At 44.5% G+C, this 18898-nt stretch overlaps 1 pseudogene; it reads right to left on the bottom strand.

Annotated features, from left to right (window-relative positions):
* Nucleotides 1-3779: 3779 nt before the first annotated feature.
* LOC139275537 (forkhead box protein F1-like) lies at nt 3780-15944 on the bottom strand (annotated as a pseudogene).
* Between the last annotated feature and the right edge of the window lie 2954 nt (nt 15945-18898).

An 18898-nucleotide genomic window follows, 5' to 3' on the forward strand; every position in this document is an offset into this window, starting at 1 on the left:
AAAGCTGCGGTACACGGATGAACCAGAACATTCTGAGGAAGACACAATCAGTGACCAACCAACCTACCCACAATCATCAGAGGACTCCGCTGTCATCAGTGAATCTGTACTTTCAATCACTGACGTGGTCAATGAATCTGGACTTTCAATCCCTGACGTGGTCATTGCCATTCCCATCAGATCGGCTACCCAGCCCCCAGTCATAACAGACTCAGAACGCTCGCCCAAGGCTGGAGTTGAACTGAGACAATCAACTCAGGTGTGGAAAGCCCCGGACCATCTCAATTTGTAAAAAGACCGTTACTAATATCTTAAAAGGGGATATTGTCATGTATGTATGCTTGGGTTTACTAGCCACCAGGTGGCACCACTGTCGGCGGTCATTGGGCTGTGCGCACGGGTGTGCGGCCCAGGTATAAAAGGTCAGCCATCTTGTAATGTAATCACTTTGGGCCTTAATAAAGTAGAGCCAGGTTTGTACCTGTTCGGAGTTTACAGTATCAGTCTATTGAGTTATTGCAAACACAACACCTCCCATGTTCTACCCTAAGTAAACTTGAGGTCATATAAAAATCGGCTGTCCATGTCCTAACTCGCACCAATCCCGTTCACCCATCACCCCTGAACTCACTGACCTACATTGGCTCCCGGTTAAGCAATGCCTCATTTTCAACATTCTCATCCTTGATTTCAAATCTCTCCATGGCTTCATCCCTCCCTATTTCTGTAATCTCCTCCAGCCCCACAACCTCCCCTGATTTCTAAATCTGCTTTTCTGTGCAACCCCAATTTTAATCGCTCAACCATTGGTGGCTGTACCTTCAGTTTCCTAGGCCCTAAGCTCTGGGACTCCCTCCCCAATCCTCTCCGCTTCTCTACTTCTCTTTCCCCCTTTAAGACGCTCTTCAAAACCTACTTCTTTGACCAAGCTTTTGATGTTCTGCCCTAAGTTCTCTTTATGTGGCTTGGTATCAAATTTTTGTCGTATAATTCTCCTGTGAAGCGCCCTGGGATGTTTTACTACGTCAAAGGCACTATATAAATACAAGTTGTTGTTGTTAATCAATACAAAGTTGGCCTCTTTAGAATTAGCCTGATCCTCTCTGTGAAACATATTTACATCTCCTGACTCAATGAATCCAAGACAAACCCTGCTCACAGTCATTTAATACCCTGCCTTTAAAGAGGCCATAGGCATTTTTTACACAACGCAACATGCAGACAGAGCTACCTGAAATTAAAAGTCTGCACAAATGAATAAATGTTTTCATTATAGATTTTAAAAATCCAAGAATTTTCATCTCGGTAGTGTGTATCCAATTTCAAGATAGCAATACATAAATATATAAAATATCTAAATGAGTATAGATACACAATACCTTAACAACAAAATTGGATTCTTTATCAATGTCAGATGTAAATTTAAGCAGTACGGGGTAGAGTTACGGCTCTAGGCGCAATCGGTGATCTGGACGCAAATTGCGCTCAAAATTGCACCCGTTTTGAAGTGTTTTTTTCTCACAGTTTCGCTCAAACTCAGTTGCATATCGCCAGATGCAAAATGAACCAGTGCAGTCAAACAGCGTTTTAGAACATAATTTTTAAAAATTGCTTTAAAAACTATTCCTTGATACATTTAAGAGTGGTAACTTGGTGCAGTTTGATTAATAAAGCTGAAAATGGGTTGATCACAAAAAATAAGCATTTCTAATCATAATATCAACCCACCACCTGTGAGTAACTCGATTTTAAGTTACTGAAAATGACTTTTAAAAATGATATAGAACCATTTTCTATATATATTGGGGTACAGTGGTCAGTTGCTTAGTAAATTAAAAAAAATTATATTCAAAAGCTTTTAAAACATAGGGGCTGAAATTGCCCCGTTCCTTAAGGCCTGCTACCACTGCAAATCGGCGGCCACGCTGCGGAGTGGAGTGGCTGCCGACTGTTCGTGGAATGGCCGCTGATAGCCCAATTGCCCTCCCGAGTTTTCCCAACGGTGCCCTGATCCCACCCCCCTCCCGCTACTGCTCCGCTGCTGCCGATCCGTCATAAGTGCATCATCACCGTGCGTACCGCTGATCTACGCCCCACCCCCCCCCCCCCCCCGAACGGCGACATTCCCCTCTGAAAAGCTTTGGCCCACCCGGCGGTGCCAAAGCCTGTTTTTTCCCAGTGGTCCAGTGAGGCTGTGGCCTTCTGCAATGGTGGTGCGGCTTCCCTTAAAGGGGAGAACGCAATGCCGCTGCCGACATGTTTTTTTTTTGTCGGCCGACTGCCATGTTGGCCCGACAATTATGCTGCCTGGCACCGCTCTTGGGTTCCAGGCTGCTGGCCCGGCCGAAACACTCCCTGGTGGCCCAGTGACCGAAGTTTTAAAATCACGAAGGCTCTCCCTTTATGTGAAGTGGCGAGCCCTGGTGATGCGGCGCCATGATGACGTCATCGCGGCGTTCACTCCGCACCGTCCCCAACTTCCGCCCCTCAGGTGTCACCATCACTGCGTATCCGCCCCTCACGTGTAGTCACTATGACCGACTTCCGGATCCGAATTTTAAAAAACAACAAAGAGTGGAATTTTGCTCAAGAGGCGACCTCGACCACAGCTGCGGTAAAAACCATTGATACAGTGTGCGTGCGCCCGTTTCGGGCAGGGGGAAATTTCTACCCCATAGTGTCCTTGCACCGAAAAGATCTAGCTTCATTTTTAGAGCCTCCTCGAAGGCCTGTAAATGAGTGCAATTAGCGGAAACTCCCAATAGTGATTAATTCTATCCTGGCACATGGCCAGCATTGTGGACGCAGCCTGCTTCAAGCACGATGATTTTTAAACTGCCGCAAAAGATCGCGGAAACTCGATTTGCGCTGAATGTAATTTGCGTTTAAAATTCCACAACCTTACGTGCAGGTTACGTCGAAACTCTAAATCTACAGTTTTAATTATTGTAGCTGAAGGCGTGAGGCTGAACATAATTAGCAGTAGTTACTAGTCTTTTAAACGGGCGATATCGGATCAGACGCCCGTTCTGCACTTCTGCCAAATTTTCCTTAACGGGCTGGTGATCCGATATCACTGGTTTTATGCTATTGCCAAAGGTTAAAAGTACTCCCATTGTACCATCGCTTCATGTTTTGTAACAACCAGCAAACAATTACTATACAGAGACATTTGCTACAACAAAGGTGGAAGAAAAAGGGTTAAGAAACATCGTTGGAAATGTCTGGAATTTTCTCGTGGCCTGTTTTCTTCAGCTGTTATCCTGGCATACTGCAAATTACTTCAATCGTATTGTAAGGTGTTAGTGTTGGAACAAAAGGGCAATTTGTAATCCAACATAGGCAGAGAGGGTTATTTGAATCAAATTAAAAATGTTTTTCGTTAGGGTCAGCTGAAGAAGGCTCATTTAATCCCAACTTTTCAGTAAAAAGAAATCTGACCTTCCTTTTTTCTGGTTCCTTTTACTAAGTCACTTAGCCAGTTTTATTTTAGACAAAACTAAAAGCCAGGCCCTCCTTTTACCAGATGTTTTGCTCTTTACGACTTTGGAAAAATAAAGTAATTGCCATATTGTCTGATTGGCTGTCCGATTGAGCAGTTTCGTGTTACTGCTACTGCCGAATACCCCATGCATATTATTAGATGTGTTGAGAGTGTAAGTGCCATCTATTGGTTAATGGTGGTATTGCAGTGAATATTTCAGAGACTCTCGGGTCAATTTTAACTCGACCCACCTGGCAGAAATAACTGTGCCGCCCCCATTCTCATTCAGATTCCGTCAACCCTCATAGTTCCTGGAGCCTTCAGCTAAGTGGCCCAGGTGATGCCTGAATTCAGCGGGAGCCTCATTCTTGCAGGCATCAATATACGTCGGACCCTGATGCGACTTCGAGAGACTCCTGGGTGCAGGGTGTGCCGTGCACGCACTGCTCAGTTGTATCAGGCAGTGAAGCAGAAAAGACCCTGAAAAGTAACTGCAGAAGCATTTTTGTGGGGCCAGGTGGCGCAGGAGTGCTACTTTGGGCTCCACCAGAATACTGCGGGCTGCTGCCAGCCTGGGTTCCCCCTTGCACGGTCGGCAGGTGGGCCTGGGGGGCAGGGGGGAGAACCAATCGCAGGGGGGGGGGGGGGGGGGGGGAGAGGGGCGGAGGCCCAGTGCTGCAACAACCCGCAGTATTCTTGTGGAGCCCCGGGGGTGGAAGGGGGTGCTCTTGTACCTCCTAGCCACACAAAATTGCTTCTGTGCTTACCTTTCGGGGCTTCATCCCATTGGCCCTTGAAATTGCAATGTACGCCATACAGTACGACCCCATTTTGCATTCAGTAATGAGGCATCTGCCCGATTCAGGACCCAGCCAATATGGTGGAAGAGCAGTAATGGGGTGGCAATGGTGCACGGCAATGCTCCCCTATAAGCTGTGCGGCTGCACAGCTCTCTACCGGTCACGCTCAGTCGGTGAGCCAGCTTTTGATTAGTAAATCACACATGTGCAGAATTTTGAATGGCCCCTTTAAGGCGCTGCGGGGCCAAAAAATGTAGAGGGAGCATTGGTGCACGGTGATTTTCACTCCGCTATCGCCCTGTTTCCACCGGGCCAGCCCTCACATGTCCTCAATAGCTTCTGGTCTGAATTTCTGTTTACAAAATGTTATTGTGTGATTGCACTGCTAATAAGAAGGCAGAAAGTAGCCAACTGAGTGACATCCAAGTAGAAACTGACTAGTGGAGCTGGCCATCTGACCGTTCTGACGCCAAGAAGGCCCCAGACACATTTAAACTTGGTAGGCAAGCTGCGGAGCGCCAAATAGGCATCCCGCTGCTGTTCGATGGAATGAGCCCTCCGTAGCGAGCCGGCCAGCAAGCTAGGTTGCGGGGGGGGGGGAACGGGAATCGCGATTGGCAGTGGCACAGATTATATTTGTGGAACCTGGTGGAGTAATCCTGCTCCTCCGGGGCCCACAGAAGTGATTGGACACTTACCTTTGGCAGACCTCTTCGGTTCCATTGACCATGGAACTGATCGGAGTGTACACGGCGCAAGCTCTGACCAGTTCCCACCCAAAATGACAATCGGGGTCCTGTTTACGTCAGAAGACCCCAATTTCCATATTAAAACAGGCGGGCGCTTTGGACACCTGGCAGTAGGCCTTTTTTAAAATGGAGCTGGCCACATCACCGATGTTACTGGGCCGGACAGGCTACCGGTTCCATTTTGTGGTCATTACCGACCTGTTAACACCAGACGACGGCAGTGAAAAGGGAACCTTTGGACTGTCTGAGGAAAAACATTTTTACGCAGCGAATGGTTATGATCTGGAATACACTGCTTGAAGGGGTAATTGAGACAGATTCAATTGTGGCTTTCAAAACTGAAGCAAAAAGATTTGCAGGGCTATGGGGAAAGGGCGAGGGGCCAGCTGAAATGCTCTTGCAGAGAGCCGCCATGGGGCTCGACGGGCCGAATGGCCTCCTTCTGTGTTGTAACCATTCTTTGATTCTATGAACCATCTAACTCAGTAAGTTAGGAATTTCAAGATGTGCAATCACATCAAACCATATAAAACAGACATCAGACCACACTCCAGTATGGCAAAACAAGAGTGGTCCTTCTCTGCACTAGGCTAGGCTAAAATATTGCCTGTTTGGCTGCAAACACATGCGATGATTAGTGAAACTGAACTGTTTTTATCTGTTTAAGCCAGAATTTACACGGTTTCTATGTTCAAAAGATGTTTTATATTACACAGCCAGTTTTGATTATCCAGTTCAAAGGAGCCTGGCCTGGCAGAAAACACATTAACTGTCCCTGATTAGATGACATCTTTTTTCCACCGTTTGAGAATGAAAAATGTATACATATACACATAAACTACAAGAGTGATCTGATTTTAGACATATTGGGAGAAATAGGCACTTTTTTTGCAAATTGTAAATGTATTACTTTTTGTGTAGTTGAGAAACTTAGTTTCCTTTGTACAGACAGAGGCAGCACATGCTTTTGCCAAACTCTGATCAGAGTGGCTATGCTGTGAAGCGGCATAAAGATGTGTTGACAGATTTATTAGGTAAAGCAGGATCTTTTTGACAGCAAATGCAGTTATTGGGGATGGGCATCCAGTTTACCTGTCTGTTTATAATTCAGTGTGGAATGGGGCTCAAGGCCAGCAATTATTAATTCCTCGATTCATCATTATTTGGAGAAAAATCTGCACTCAGCAAGAAAAGCATGTAATTGGCATTTAAGATTTAACAAGCTGTCACGTGCAATCAAGAGCAGGGATCTAAGATGTGATGTGGCGCACAGAGAATTTATTGGCAGGTTGTGGGTAAAATTAATGGAGTCAGATTGCATTCCTTCTGAAAGAAGCAACGACATTAAAAACATGTCCGTGGTTTTGCCATGCAGTCAGTCATAAACCTGTTTTGCACTCTGCAAGAAGAAATTTATTTGGTTACGGAATCATTTAAAAAAATGTCGCACATAAACAAGTTCCTCTGGGTTTTTTTCCACTCTGTGCAATGTATCTTTCTTGAGCCAGAAGGTAAGGCATTCTGGACTTTGGACTTCTCCACTAGCCTCTCAATGTTGTTACATGACCAAGCCTCAAGGTTTTAAATAGGTGAGATAGACTCTGTAAGAGAATGGATTGTATGTGGTCTATGTAGGGATCAGGCTTGATGAGCTAAATGGATCTGTTCGATTCATACTTTTGATTCATCGTCTTAAGAATATACAACCCTGGTGGGGCAATTTGAGCAATGCCAATATAGCTTGCTTCAGTAATGGGACACTTGGCTTCCATACTTGGAGAGTTGAGAAGTAACAGCACTCTTACAGCCTTAGGACTTGACCTCACCTTCTCGTTAAATATCCAGTACTTAGTTATTTGAGCTGCTCAACCATCCTATTTGTTATTTTTTTCTTTGTTCTTTCAGATTTGAGCTTTTAAGTCTTGTTCCAATGTCTCTTCATTAACTGCTTCAATAGAGAGAGCAATTCACTTTTGAATGATCTATAATACTAAACAATGCATTAATTGAGATATTATTGGCCTGGAAATTCCGGCCTCCCTGGGTCCGGACTGAGAGTCTACGGACTCGAGAAGGCATCGGAAAAGCTGGTTTTCAGCACACAAGGTGCCTGACAGATCCAACGCATATCGGGTGCTAGAACATTTGCAAAGGCAAGATTGCGGTATTTACCCATATCTTGCCCAGCAAATGTCCTCAAAATTCTTGCGCCTGATAAAAGCAGGCGCATAGCTTACTTTTACAGGCATAAGAGTTTAAAAACATACAAAAATATAATTACATTTAATTAAATTTAAAAACCTATATTTTTAAAACCCATATTTTTAACCATGATTAAAAAACATATTAAAAACTCGGGAAAAAAATTTCTCTAAGATATGTATTAACTTTAATTTCAATTAATTTTAATTATGTGAGATGTGTTTTTTATTTTTTATTATATGTGTTTAGTGTCTTTGGGTTTTCTTTCTCATTAATAGCAATGAGAAATGAGAACTATGGAGTTCTCATTGCTATTAATGAGAAAGCTGTGGAATACAGTACCTGATTGGCTGAGCAGTCACATGTGACTGCACCTTCTCCATGGGAACCTGGAGGACAGGAGCGCGCTTCGCAGCGCGGGAAAAGAAGGCCTCCCCAACGGAATCTCACACTCCTCCCGGACCACCAGGTAAATTCAGGTCGGAGGCAATTGCCCGCGTGAAGCCTCCGAGCGCAATTTCAGCCCCATTGATTCTACAAAGGCCCACATTCTTCCTTCATTGTTGGCCTGGACTGTTGTTTACAAAAACTGACTATATTAAATAAACTACCAGTTGAATAAAAGTAAATGTGGCGGGAAACCTCACCTGTGATTTTTATACTAAATGGGCCAGAGGGCCGATTTAAAGGTACAGATTTGCATATACTGTAAATATGTTTTTAAGGAAATCCTGTTCTTGAGACTGTCTAAATTAATCTGTAACATAATAATTGCAGTAGACTTAATTGGTTAATTGCTGTCTCAGATGTTAATCAATTGGCTGCTTTCTCAATAACATTGCCCGCACATAGGCCAGAATTTTAATGTGGAGGTAGGTCGGGAGTGGTGAGGGGTGGCTAGAAACCAGTTAGCAAATCCGGAAAATAGGTTTCTTGCAAGCCCTGCCGAATTTAATGGCAAGGCCTAATTAGCATTTCAAAATTCTGCTTTCCGCCTGCAGCCAGCCAGATAGAGGTTGGCTGGCTGCAGGCGGGTAGGCCACAGGGAGGAGGGAGGGTGGGATCGAGTGGGGGGGTGATCGGGAGACTCTACTCTGCTCTCTACTTGGAACTCCTACACGGCAAGCGAGCCCCAGGTGGGCAGAGGAAACGTTTCAAGGACTCCCTCAAAGCCTCCTTGATAAAGTGCAACATCCCCACCGGCACCTGGGAATCCCTGGCCCAACACCACCCAAAATGGAGGAAGAGCATCCGGGAGGGCACTAAGCACCTCGAGTCACGTTGCCGAGAGCATGCACAAATCAAACGCAGATAGCGGAAGGAGCGTGCAGCAAACCAGACTCCCCTCCCACCATTTCCTTCAACCATTGTCTGCCCCACCTGTGACAGAGACTGTAATACTCACACTGAACTGGATAGCCACCTGAGAACTCACTTTTAGAGTGGAAGCAAGTCTTCCTCGATTTCGAGCCTATTTTGGGCCTATGATGATGGTTGGGAGAAGGAGGAAGATCGGGGCTGGAGGAGCATTGGGGCTGGAAGGAGAGGGGGTGGGGGGGGGCAGGAAACTGATCGGAGGCCTTGTGGGTGGGGGTGGGGTCGGGGGGGGGGATCAGCGGCCGGGGGGGATATTGGAGGCCTTGGGGAGTTGTTCGATTGCGGGGGTTGGGTGAGGCAGGGACGCTGGGTCCAGGAGGTAAGTGGAAAAGCATTTACCTCCTGGATCCAGCAGCCCTCTCCTTACTTTAGCTGCCAAGTTCCCCGAGACCTGTGAAACTGACCAGTCACAGTTACATTTGTAATGTTGGTTAATTATGAGGCTCGCCTGACTGATTATAATATTTAAATGGATGACTCGCCCCCTGGCAACAGGTTGGCTGCCCACCCCTGTCCCGCCTCCGTTAAAACTGGAAGTAGTCAGGTTGGGGTCGGGATTCTGTTTTTTAACTCTTTAGCCTCCCACCTGACCCCAACCCATCTATTTTAGGGGTTAACATTCTCCCCATGGTAACACTTTATGAATTCATGGCTGCTGAATTTATTGAAGAAAATATATTTCCCCTGAATATTCTTTTAAACAATGCATCATAAACACTGGTAATTTGAATAAATTCATTCCGAACTAATGCTGTGAGGATGCAAGGAGTGCAGTCTTCCACTGAACTGTACCATGAATTGTTAGGAGATAAGTTTATGTCTGCAATACGCACACACAATGAGTTGTCAGTCTTGGCTGTACCATGTGGGAGGTGCCAAGTGAGACTCTAGAAAGAAAAGGAAGGTGAACTACCATGGCTCAGTCTCAAACAATTGCTACTGGCCAACCTCAATGGGCTTGGTCACCTGCATACAAGACATAGAGAACCTGAAGAGGGGAGAAAGACTTTATCAATATAATAATAAATCTTGTAACAATCTTTCTAGCCTAGACAATTAAAAAAACTTTCAAACACAGGCTGTGGCAGAAATCTGACACATCTACTATCACCGACTATGTTGGGTCATCGCCTCGTTGTGCAGTGTAGGGCGTATGAAGTGGGAATATATAATTTTTCAGTTTAATGGGAATTGTCTCTATTATGTGACGATTTCAAGTCTGGTGGACTGAGAGACAAGCCAAGCAACCTTTTTATTATTATCATTGTGAAACATGTACAAGTGAGGACAAGACATGCAATGATTCAAATTACATTACCGTATTATGTGTGATGCCATTGTGTGGCATGGTGACCAAAAAAGCTCTGTCAAACAATGCCTTTTTAATAAACACACCTAGCTCCAAACAATTTCAACACATGGGCAATCAGGCAGTCTTGTGGAACAGGGCCGTTTGCCAGAGAGTTGCTGACTGAGTTGTTCATCCATTAGTGTTACAGAACGATTAGGAAAAGCGATGAAAATGTTGTCCATATGTGATTCTCGAAGGTTATCACATCCTGTCATTGTGCCCCAATGCAGTGAATACTGTTCTATTAGTAACCGAGAGGTCAACACTTTAACTAGCTGTTGTCATCCGAACATGTATAAATGTTCTTCAACTTCCCGAGTTCCTGACACGCTACCTCTTTCTAATGTTTTACCTCCTTTCTGCTTTCCAGATGAGAATTATAATGCGCCTCTTTTGCCATTAGTCTTTGTCCAATAGTTTCTCCTAATTAAGATTTAAATAAATACAATGGATAACTTGACCCCAATTTTGAGTCACATTTTAGATGTTAAAAATTGCAAAATCCTGGAAATACACAGCATCATTAACGTTGGAAAAGAAAAGGATAGGTTAATGTTTCAGGTAGAGACTCTTCATCAAAACTGTCCTGAACAAAGGTCTTTACCGGAAAGTTACCCTGACACCCCTGAATGTCTTTTCAGCATTTTCTGGTTAAATTTCAGTTAAATTCTGACAATAACTTTACAATTCTTTACTTCTTCTAGAAATTTGACCCAGTTTGAATATTTAGAAAAGCAAATAACTGCACCATTTCCCTCTGTATATTAGATGACACAACAAGAAGATGCAAAAGGAGGCAGCTGTCACTAAGGATGATGAATTTGATTGTGGCGGTGGCTAAGTGCATTTGAACCGAGTAACAAACGAGTGGATTATAGATTTTCCACAATGCAATGCATACTGTAACAACCTTGGTTCAGCAAGTGAGAATTAACAGATTATTATTGTCATCCCCTGTAAATTAGGGATAGCTTTTCAATCCTGTTTATCAATACACAGGACGATTAGAGTATCTGCATGACCAAAGTATCAGTTGTGACACTAAAATATCACTGTGTTAATAAAACGACTACATATGCTTCTGCACAATGTAGTTAAACAAAACAAATTTCATCTTCTTTGCCACATTATGCCAATTCAGATTCACGCCACAAAATGGTGACAAACTTCCTTTAATGGTGTTGTAGAAAGAATTGCGCACTAAGCAAAAACAGTGGGAGGTGATTTTGGTGCCCCAGCAGAAAGGGCAGGAAGTGGGCAGAGCGGGAGCAGTGATCGTCCAGAGAAGTCGGCGAGGGACCTGACCCAGTTTCAGGGCGAGGTCCCTCGCCGAAGTTTCCAGCATAATATATGCTACCCATAGGCGGGAAACATATACACACACACACATATATATAATCCGTCAGGAATAATATCCCCTGTAAAAGCAGCTGTAAGTGGGTGGGAAGAACAAACATTTTAATTTTGCCCACTGCCATTCCGTTTTTAAAGAAATGGAAATTGCTCCAGTGTCTGGGAGAGAACTCCACTCATTTATAGTTAAAATGCCCCACACCGGATGCATTTTCCTGAACACTCTATTAATTTGCATGTAATATTGAAAGTTTTCACTATGATTCTTACTCAGTTGGCTATATATTAAGGGCTATCCAATTCTAATTTAGGGCTTGTTTGATGCATATATTTTCTTTCACTAAAAATTGTTTTGAGATCTGGTCATCAAAGGGAATGGGAAGGGGCCAGAGAAACGGAGAGGTCTGTAATTAGGTGGAGGATGAGTTGATGGTGCAAGGAGGTGATCAAAAGAAAAATGAATGACACAAAAGATGTGTCTGGAGGATATATGATTGGCCAAAGCAGAATAGTGGAGAGGGAGGGAAGCATGGAAAATCTGGCAAAGAGAAGGCTCCCATGGGCCAGGAATGTGGTGAAAGAAAAGGGCAGGTAAACACCAGGAGTGTAGACCACCCCGCCAGCCATAGGGGATCTCCACCCCTTGTAGACAAGAAAAGAAAAAAGAATGAGCTGTTAGATTGATTGGGTAGAGAACAGGAGATGGTTGCCAGCTTCCATGCTCTCCCACTTGCAATTTAGCAAATCTGCTTTGCCAATTACACATTCTCTGCATCTCATGTGAGGTTGTGAAAGGCGTTATATAAATGCAAATCATTCTTTTATATGCCTTTTATCTCCCTCTTATCTCACTCCAGACCAGCTGTTGCCTTATGCTACAATCAGTTCTGAGAATCAACCATGTCCTCTTCTCCACCCAATCATTCTTGTGTGTGGTCCCCTTCACCCCCACCTCCCCCCTTCAGCTACACCTCGCCCCCACCCCACTTATCTCAACACCCCCCCCCCCCTCACTACATTCCTTCTTATAAGCTGTTTATCTGTAATACCTACATCAAGAGCTATGCCCTAAAAATGGATATTCTCCTTTCCTATAGAAGCTGTCTGGTTTGCTTCCTACACTATTTGTAGATAGAACTGGAATTATGATTCTCTCCTTTGTCATTCTCTCTCAGTTTGGCTTTGCTTCTTTAAAATTCCGATTCCGTCTCCAATGCCGCTTATTAAACTGTAACTTCGGACCAGCCACAACAAAGTTCCAACGTGGGATGAAGGGCCGATTGGCTGAAAGTGAAGATTGGCAGCACGTCGAGCCACAGGGCGAGCACAGGACGATGCGGGGCGGGGATTGAGAGTCCGAGTACAGGACCTTTCTCCCAGCACCCGGGAGAACAATCACCTATCCCGGGACAGTCCTGGACAATGGGGAAGGGTTGACAACCTTGAATTACTACAGTGACAAAAGAAAGATGAATCTCTTTTATATCCTCTAATATATGTTCCTTTTAACTAAAAACTCAATACTTCTCCCCGAGTTCACAGATAATTGGAGTGTAACTGCGAAGGGCAGAGGACAGGTAGGTATTTACCCTTTGCACTGGCTACATGCAGTGCAAGAGATGCTTTTCTGACCTACCTGGCATTTTCTAGCTCACTCCCTTGCAATCCTCTCCGTAGTCCTGCTCTGCACAATAACTCCTTCTGCACCATAACTACACTGAAAGTGGAACAAGGCTGCATTGGCTTGGCAACAAGCTGAGACTGAGGAATGTAATAGTGATCGGCTGAAAGCAAAGACAAGCGGCATACAAGGGTAACCTCCCCAGAACCACAAGCAGTGGCACCCCGGGGAGACCAGTCACCAACTGAAGACTTCTGGGCAATCCGGGAGAGATGGCAGCCGTTTTTTTTGGGGGGGGAGGGAGGGAGGAAAAGAGTGAGGGCGGGAAATGGGACAGATAAGGTCCAGGGACTTGTCTACCAGGTTGGATAGAAATCCTCAAGCTGAGGAAAAGGAGAACATCTTGACAGCTTTTCGTGTGGTAGGTGGTCAGAGAAGATGTGACAGAGATGGAAAAACTGGGGGAAGGGAATGAAGTTCCTAAACAAAGTGGGATGGGAAGAAGTAAGATCAAGATAGTTGTGGGTATCAGTGGGATTGTAATATATATTAGTAGCTGGACCACATGAAGGTAAGGAAGGGGTAGAAGTTAGAAGCAAAATGAATGAAATTCTACAGCTCAGGGCGGGAACAGGAAGCAGCACCGACACAGTCACCTGTGTACCTGAGTACTGAAAGAAGAGATGTAAATCATGTTCAACATATCACATAAAAAGACAGGCATAATTAGGACCCAGTTGGGTTCCCATAGCAACACCCTTTATTTGGAGAAAGTGAATGGAGTTGATGGAAATATTGTTAAATGTGGGAACAAGTCTGCAAAGCGGAGGAGGCTGGTGTTGGATGGAGCCAAGTTGGGCCGCTGTTCAAGGAAGAAGCGCAGGCCGTCCTAGTGAGGGATGGCGGTGTAGGGGGATAGTGAAAAGAAGCCGGTTAGGACCAGGAAACTGGAATTGGTTAAAGTGACAAAGGTCATTAGAAGAGCTGCAATTTTAGATGGACTAGGGGAGAAAAATGGAGTCAGGATAAGAAGAAATAAGTTCTCTGGGAGATATATAGATAGTAAACCACTTTGTGTTATGAAGTTCATATATTATCTAAATACGATTAACCCACAAGTTTTGACTGGAAGATGCACATACTGCTGTTGGAATTTAATCTGTAGATCCATATTAAATCTTACCATGAAGTTCAGTGGACAAATTGAAAAATCTGTAATTGCCAATGTAAAAGCACAACTACATTAAAACTGCTGTATCTTGCCATTACTAATGTGACACTACAGACTATAAATATTTAAAATGCTGGAAGTAACTGCAATACTAAAACCTATTGAGAATCTTTAATTGAAAAGATTAAACAAATTATGGCCCATTTCCTCTCCTATGTGCTGAAGAATGCTCAATTCCCAGACACAAAGGGGAAGAAAAAGGGCTGGAGACCAATTACTATCCGCCCGCCTTTGCATTGCCTTGGGACTTCTGAAGGAGGCGAGAGCGCCTGCACCTACAACTATTTTAGCTGAAACTTAAATCAAATGCCCCCTTTTTGCAAGGGCACTACAACCCACAAATTAACTATTTAAAACTTTAACGAAAACCTTTAATCAAATTAGAATTTGGTTGCCAGGGGTGATGATGCACTCCAGTCCCTCCGGCGCCCACCTCTCATGGAAGGCCGTGAGTGTACTGGTGGATATCGCGTGCTCCATCTCCAGGGCCTCCCTGGCTCGAACGTAACCGCGAAAGAGAGGCAGCAGTCGTTTTGAACGACCCCCTCGACCGCCCGCTGCCTGGACCGGTTAATGGCCACCTTGGCCGCCTGCACCTACAACAGGTGCAGGTGTTGTACTAATATATAGAAATGAAGCACGTGGAGCCTAATGGTACAGGTTGAACCTCTCTAATCTGGCACCCTTGGCACCTGGCCTGTGCCAGACAAGAGAATTTGCCAGACCATGGGAGGTCACACCGACCCCAAACCCCAGACTTACAAATCCCACTGTCAGCAAAGTTTTAGAATTGCTTCCTACAAAAGCTATTTTTGCTAATCTATAACTATAGTACCATTTGCTCCGTACCTTGTATTAGGGCCGCATTGTGACTATTTTGATGTAAATAGGACTGATCTAGGAAGTGTGCTTGCAGGTTGGAAATGAGATTCGCCGAAGGGTTGCACAGCGAGAGAGGCCACTGTTTGGTGTAAGGAGCCTCGTTGTTCAGCGCGGAGGCCGAAGAAGCCCATGCTGAAGGTAGTGTACGTGGAGTGCGGCTCCATCACCCACCACTGGTCAGCAAGGGAGATGTGGGCAGTGAGCTGTTGGCATGGTTGGGATAGTCTCCGACCAGAGATCCTGTACAGCTTCCCATATAGTGACCATTGTTGGCCGAGAGGTGAGAGACAGAATGTCCCGGTAAATCCATACCGTCAACGTTGCTGGGCAAATGTCCATTCAACATGTTGATGCTACTATCTATAGAAAGGCCATTGGGGGCGCAGGAGATGGGTCCTCTTGACCCTTGGAAGTTATAGGTCTCTGCGATGTGGTTGAACCCCAATCCGTTCATCATGCTGTACATGGGCTTAAGGGCTTGGCATTTCCTGCGAAAGCCCCTCGGTCTGCGCCTGAAGGAGCCCTCCTCAAACATGAACTCGCTGGCCGGGTCAATGGTCCAGTAATGACCTTTGCCAGGTCTGCCCAGGCCCTTGGCAGTTTGATGAAGCACTCGTTCAAGGAGAGATTGTGACACACGGAGTTCTTCCAGCCTTGGTAGGAGCCTCGGAAAAAGGTGAAGCGGCTCTGGAGGAACTGGTGATCTCGCTGAGAGCCAGCCGCTTGGTGGGAGAGCTCTGGATAACCATCACAATCAGGGGAATACGGCGGCTTCTCCAGGCACCGTATGTCAGCGTTTGTTTTCTTAGTTTTGGTAATGGAGGTGGCTGATTCCATCACAGAGGTCTGACAATGCTGCTGACAATGACCCGGCCCGGTCATTGTCAGCAACATTGTCAGCAGTACCCAATTTAAATAAACACTAAGATCCCCTCACCTGACACCCGGTCGAGCCCTCACCTCCTCTCTGACCCGCCAGTGCTCCCACCTCTCTGTGACGCCTCGTTCCGTCCCTATGGGAACCCACGGCTCCTCCTGATCCCGACTCCATTTTCAGGCATGACGGCTGTGAAGCGGTTCCCGTGGACATGGGGAAACCATTTGCCAATTTCTTGTATAAAAAGGATTTCCATCCAGCCTCCAAGTCCAACATCAAAAAGGTGAATGGCAGCTCGGGGCGTGTATTGTTGGGAGGGGGCAACAACGATGTCACTGGACCCGAGGGCTGCCCGCCCGCTCACCGGCATTTGTGCCCCAGATCTGTGGCAGGTTTCAGCCTGTATTACTTTGGGTGATGTCTGCGCCGTTTGGAGGCATCGGTTTTCGTGGGCACCCAAGTGCTTTATCGCGTATTGGGATCTGTGTAAGTACAGCAATCGGCCTTTCCCTGTCATCTTTCTTATTTTCCATACTCTTAAAAATTACTCAACTTGATGAACTTAGGACACAGCGCGGGTTGCAACCCCTCGCCAGGAGTGATGCTGGACCAGGGAGGTTGCCAGGCCAAAGAGTACCGGATTTGAGAGCTTCAACCTGTACTTCCTGCCTTGCTTTCCTTGAGAAATGCTGATTGGGTGCCCAGAGGTTGAAGACTTGAGATCAGTGAGGCTTTTAAAGCCCTTACCCATGTGATCTGTGCGCCTTTCCAGGGTGGAGCAGATGTTGGAGTTCAGAGTTTGTAATGAGTTTTCATTTGAAGGCTGGGTCGCTGAAGTCAGCACTTCTGCCCTCCTCAGCGGAACTTGGGTCGAACTTGCCCTCCAGCAAGCTGTCTTCTGGACTGTCCTTTTCACTAGTTGCTGCTCCTGCTCACAAAGTGCAGATTCCTCTAACTCACTGCCTAACCCACTCAGGGAGCTAATCTCTGTACACAAGGAATCTATAGAAATACCATGCTTGTGTTTCCTATTCTTCCTATTTTAAACCATTGTTTGTAGCACACATGTGGTACTTGGACTGTCATTTATTTGTATTCTTTCAGAAGGCAATTCCATTTCATGTAACCATTATGTTACTTGTCACTAGAGGCCACAAGCATTTTTGTTTCTGCAGCAGAGAAATATCTGCTATTGGTCAGATAAATGAACTTTGAATGGTTGCACTAAAATAACATTTAAGAGCAGCTTACTTATCGTTTTGACACATTGAGTACTCTCTGACATTACATAATAAATCTTGTTATTTGATCTCTTTTATTGTTTTGTTACTGATGTAATCCATACCTCTCCATCATTTATCCATTATGAATATATAGAATAAAAATCTTTATCTACATTGTGACAACCTGTCCACTATGGCAATGTTTTGTTAACATTAAAATCTGACTTTAAACACCTTAGAGTCAAAAAATAGTAAAAAGAATTGCATTGACAATTCAGAGACTGAACTGATAAGCAGCACGATAATACAGCATCATGGAACCCCAATGTAATGGTAAGCCATGATCTCGTCACACTCCCCACAAGCTGAGTTTCAGATCTTGTCACAGTTGGGAGGCACCAAATGGAGGTACTAATCAAAGTAGCCTTATCTTCAATTTTGAAAAACGTTAGCCAGTTGAAAGGCAAATTGAGACCTTATGATTATCCTCAAAGGCAACAGTCAAACTGCAATGGGATTTAACCAATTTAACATCAGAGCAATGAGACTAACACCTTTATTGCTTAGTTCCAGGACAGTGGTGCAGGCTTCAGTTTTCTACCTGTTGTAATGGACCAGATCACTGCAAAATCAATATTTCAGGCGGTCTCTCTTAGTTCCATTCCTCTTCTCATTTCCTTTAAATTGGGAGAGGTGTCAATCACCTTAGCTGCTGTCACTGTTCAATTTCATATTCAACATTTGGTTGCAATAAACAATCTGCGTTTTGACATTTGGATTTATTCTGTTGACATGATTGACAAATTCTTTCCTGCTTCAATGTAATAGGACTCGTTTTCTTGTTAATCTGAAACGTTTTCTTTATATTTCCTGTCTCCTTACATTATGTAAAATAAAACAAAAGAACTTTACCTTTATATGGTACCATTACTGAATCCAAACACAAAATAACCTAAGCTATGCAACACAAAATGATTGTCTACATTTTTTGAATTTTGTAAGAATTGATGCCATCTGTACAAAGCAATAACATGATTGGTCATGGGTGCTATTGGCATGAATTTTCCATGGATAGACATAGCAAACTCAGCCAGATGTGTGTCATCACATACTGATGCATGTAGACACACTGCTTAACAGTTAGCAAAGCAGATCAATATATGGAAGCAAGAAAATGTTAATAAACTTCTATAAATTGTATTGTCTAACAAATACTACTAAAATAATAGAAAAATGGTGTGATTATTTGATGAAAAAATAAGAATGATGTGTGTAGAGGTGATGATAATAGCACAAAGATAAGGGAGATAGAATAAGGTCAGCCATCGAGCAAAATAGTTAAAAAGACCAAAGCAATAGAAACATAGAAACATAGAAACATAGAAACATAGAAAATAGGTGCAGGAGTAAGCCATTCGGCCCTTCTCGCCTGCACCGCCATTCAATGAGTTCATGGCTGAACATGCAACTTCAGTACCCCATTCCTGCTTTCTCGCCATACCCCTTGATCCCCCTAGTAGTAAGGACTTCATCTAACTTCCTTTTGAATATATTTAGTGAATTGGCCTCAACAACTTTCTGTGGTAGAGAATTCCACAGGTTCACCACTCTCTGGGTGAAGAGGTTTCTCCTCATCTCGGTCCTAAATGGCTTACCCCTTATCCTTGGACTGTGACCCCTGGTTCTAGACTTCCCCAATATTGGGAACATTCTTCCTGCATCTAACCTGTCTAAACCCGTCAGAATTT

Source organism: Pristiophorus japonicus, chromosome 11, assembly GCF_044704955.1.
Source record: "Pristiophorus japonicus isolate sPriJap1 chromosome 11, sPriJap1.hap1, whole genome shotgun sequence".
NCBI lineage: Eukaryota > Metazoa > Chordata > Chondrichthyes > Pristiophoridae > Pristiophorus > Pristiophorus japonicus.